Source organism: Macaca mulatta, chromosome X (genome assembly GCF_049350105.2).
Source record: "Macaca mulatta isolate MMU2019108-1 chromosome X, T2T-MMU8v2.0, whole genome shotgun sequence".
Taxonomy (NCBI): Eukaryota; Metazoa; Chordata; class Mammalia; order Primates; family Cercopithecidae; genus Macaca; species Macaca mulatta.
Genome location: NC_133426.1, coordinates 94,471,584 through 94,476,260, shown reverse-complemented (window position 1 = coordinate 94,476,260; position 4,677 = coordinate 94,471,584). Strand labels below are relative to the sequence as shown.

General features: G+C 35.3%; 1 pseudogene; it reads left to right on the top strand.

Annotated features, from left to right (window-relative positions):
* Positions 1-3,016: 3,016 nt before the first annotated feature.
* LOC100423961 (transmembrane protein 184C pseudogene) lies at positions 3,017-4,304 on the top strand (annotated as a pseudogene).
* Positions 4,305-4,677: the final 373 nt, after the last annotated feature.

The window sequence follows — 4,677 nt, the reverse complement described above, 5'->3', positions numbered from 1 at the left end:
ATTTGACATGAGATTCAGGTGGGGACACAGAGACAAACCGTATCATACAAGAATGTCTATACCAGTTCTATTCACAAGGGATAGCCCCAAACTTGAAATAACTGTTGTTGCATTACATACAACCCTCCAGACTTAGTAGCTTATGACAACAAGCATTTATTTAGCTCACAGTTCTATAAGTCATCTGGGCAGTATTTTCTTGAAGAGAGGAGCCGGTAAATGGTACCATAACAAGTATACATCATGGTGTGCCAGCAGATTAGACTGAAAATTACTCATGACTTTGGCAATAAAGAAGTGTTTGGTGATCTTAAACATAAAATAATTTAGTATACATAAACTTACATGTTCTATAGACTCACTGTTAGAGTCAAAACTATATACAGTATTCCCTCTTTTCTCTGACATTATTAATAATAGAATGTTCTAGTAAACATATTCAGGTTAATGATTCCCATATATGATCTAGAACAGTGTCTGGCACAGATTACCTACTCAATAAATGTTTACCTACATAAGTTTGCCAATATTTATATAAATGGATTAAGATAAAAATATATCTTCTACTGCACTAAAGTGAACAGGTTGATGCAATTTGTTTTATTTTACCACTATTAGAGTCTGCCAGAAAGATGTTACTCTGTAAGCAAAGAATTTCATCATTTTGTTAGCATATCTAAGAAATGCTCCTCAGTATAAAATAATACATATGGTATTTCTTAATCCTATTATATTTTGTAGGAAGGGAAAGAAGAGGGTTCAGGAAAAGGTCATAATCCATTATGTGAACTAAATATTACACACTAGTTTCTGAAAGCATAGATATATTTGCCCCAGTTATTATAATAATAACAGGACCAACTTCCTGGATGGAGGATTCTGAAAACATATTTTAAAATTTGGCTAATCTTTCATATCCATATCTTGAACTTTTTTAGTTAATGACATTTTGGAGATCTTTAGGTAATGACATATCTCTATGGACATAGCAAATAGTGCTAGTTGATGCAGTGCTGTATTGGTAATCTGCCCTATAGCAGAATCACCTCTACTAAGAGTGAGAGTTAAGGAAGGCAACCTAATAATTTCAAGGCAGGTACTGTAGCAAGGATGATTTACATCACACACGTACAATCACATGCACACATATACAATCATAAAAATTGAAACTAAAAATATCACTGTGTGGATATATCTTTCAATTGGCTAAAAGATTTTATATTTATCCCACCTTGCCTCCAACCACATTACTTTATGCTGTAGAAAAATAGCCACGTTAAGTACCATTAAGAGCTAAGGAGTAGCATCTAAATTTTAGTCCAGATTTAATATATAGTAATATTTGTCTTACTAAAAGTTCCATGCTTAATTTCTTCCCTTTAGAAAACCCATTCTGAATACCAACCACATTGACATTCTCAACTGAAGGAAATTTCATTATTTTCCATTATTAGACTTTGTCTTTAACCCAAGGGAAAAATTGGAAAGAAAACCAATGAAATGATATGAACTTCAAATATATGATGAGACATTAAAGATATAATTAAATCATGCACTTTGGCATTCATATACAATTTGTATTATTTATGTATAGAGGCACATTAGCAATACACAGGAGCTTGAGTACCTGACCATATATTCTAGTAAGGAATTCAGTACAAGGCAAAACCAGAAAAAATGTATTCACCTCATAATGAAGACCCTGAGGACACCATGATAGCCATCCTCCAAGGTATTTTGTGTTCACACAGTCTTTTGAGCACTTCAGAAGAAAGACATTTCATGTGAACTCTTTGTGATTCTTCCTCTAGTCTTGGGAAACTCCTCCCCAAGTCTATTCCTGTGTTATCTCCTGTAGAGGATGCTTGCTCATATAGATTGCTGCTTCTTCCAATTATTTTATTCCATACTCTGAGAGAAGATTTTTTTTAATAGCACAGCTAAATAGTGCTACTGATTGTTTTCCTCTTAAGCAAATTCAAGTGTAATTGTATTTATACCCAAAAGACTGGGGTGACGAGTAGGGGTAGGCACGGCTAGTATGAAGCAAATAAAGTTTTTTTTACCCACCCACTTCCCTCTAGTAATTTTCTTATGCTATTTGTCATCCCTGATCATTAAACTACACTAGCTTTTCTTTGATATTTTCTGGTTTACTTTTACCCTTAGAGATTAAGAAGCTTTTCAGCTACTTGGTAACCCAGTGCCCCATTCTCATGCAGACGATGTCTGGTTTCACCTTAGGGTCAACACCATTTGCTTCCAAACTTTCTAAAATAAGTTTTCTCCTCAATTTTCTTTTCAATCCTGTACTCTGAATGTATTTACCTGATAAAAATTGAGTACTAATATTAGGCCTTCTAAAGATATGCTGTCCAAAGCAGTGGTCCTAATGTATTGATTTTAGCTTTTACAGCAGTCTGATGTGAGAGATATTTGGAGGTAGGTAGGCACTTCAGAACCTCTCAAAACTCAGAATGCAGGCAGTCATTTATGATGAATATATGTAAAGTATCCTTGGGATTCAGTATCAAGTTTATTCGTGGAAACTTGTAGAACTCACTTCTTAGGACAGTTGAGATACTAATACAGGATTTCTTCCAAGTTGTAATCTAATGCATTCATTAATAAAAACATTAAATTAAAAGTCCTGGTTGGACCTTGGGTTCCATCACAGGGGATGTTCCATGTGAATGAGTGAGGAAATCCTGAGGCCTTATCTACCAGCAGAATTGGGTGAAGAGACACCAGAGGGAGGAATCTCAGTCCTCAAAGAAAATAGCCAGCGGGCATGTAGCTGTGGGGCAGAAGTGGAGTGTGCAAGGTAGCACCCTGAGTGGCCTCAGTTGCAGCAGTAACAGCAGCACAAACACAGTTCTGGCCAAGGAGGTGGCTTAAGCTGTTGGTAAAATGACACAACAGCTCTTTCTCCATAGTATGTGAGTTGACAAAACAAAGGACAGGGTTCCCATTACAATCTCCTTCAAGCTCCTTTCCCTTGCCACTCAGAGCTGATTTGTACAAAAACATGCTTTGCACTTGTACCTGGAGGAACTGGAGACAGTGGGTTCGAACTTTAGCAGTCATCTACCTGGTGTCCATAGTGGTTGTGGTTGCCTTATGAATGTGGGGACTACAGAAACTGGAGATTCAAATGCACACCAAAAGCTTGGTTTATCGCTGGAATTGTTTTTGCTGTTGACAATACCTATATCACTGTGGGTTATATTGCTACAGTTAGTGCATTATATGCAACCTAAACTACAAAAACCAATCATAAGGATTCTTTGGATGGTACCCATTTACAATTTAGATAATTGGATACTCCAGCATTGCAATATATGTGCATACCTGCAGAGAATTCTATAAAGCTTATGTCATTTACAACTTTATGAGATTCCTTACCAATTATCTAACTAACTATTATTGAAATCTGGTGCTAATTATTGAAGCTGAAGATCAGCTGAAACATTTTCCTCCTTTATGTTGCTGTCTACCATAGTCTATGGTAGAAGTATTGCTGTTTAGGCAAACTAGGCATATTACAGTATACAGTTGTCAGACCATTCACCACCATCATTGTTTTAATCTGTGAACTGCTTGCTATATATGATTAGCTTTTCATATACTTAGACTTATTTAGTTATAATAAACAACATGTCACAATTGTTTGACATGTATTGTCTTCTACTATTTTATAAAAATCTAAAGGAAGAACTGAGCCCAATCCAACATGTTGGCAAATTTCTTTGTGTAAAGCTGGTATTTTTTGTTTCTTTTTGGCAAGTAGTAATTATTGCTTTGATGGTAAAAGTTGGCATTATTTATGAAAAGCATGTATGGAAATGGCAAACTGTGGAAGCTGTGGTTCCGGGAATCCAGGACTTTATATCTGCATTGAGAGGTTCCTTGTTGCTATTGCCCATCACTACCCTTTCTCATTAACCATATCTCCAAGAAGCAGAACATGGCTCATGCTCTGATTCCTTTCTTGCCATGTGGGATGTTTCAGATATTAGTATTTTTGAACAAATAAGGCACATTGGATGGACAGTCAGGAGACATCATAGGAAAAATTTGTTTCCTCAGAATCACAATCAGAATGAGCATACAAGCTTATTATCATCATCATGGAGATGCAATTTCCACAGCCTCTTTTATGTTACTTTGACCCATGGATCACTATAAGGATTTGGACACACTGACACTCCCCAGACTACGGCTACTATGCCTAAAATATCTGATGAAATACTTAATAATACTATAGGAGAGAAAAAAATTCAGATAAATCTGTGGATTCCTGAACAGTGTGGAAATCAAATTGCAATTACGATATTGTATCATTACCTGATATTCCATGGCTCAGGATTTTGTGCTTGGGAAAAGCCATGAATAATGGGAAATTTCAACACAAAAGTAACTGAAAGCCAGGCACAACTACTGGAGATATATATATATATATATATTTTATATATATATACACATATATATATTTTCATATATATATATAAAATCCTGTGTGTGTGTACATATATATACACATATATACACATACGTTTTGTACATCAAAGGTAATCTGTCTAAATTTCCTAGACCTAGACTTGATTTCTTAACATTAGAGTATCACATAATCAAATGACAGAAAAGAACATAACTAAATCTTCCTGATATTAGATT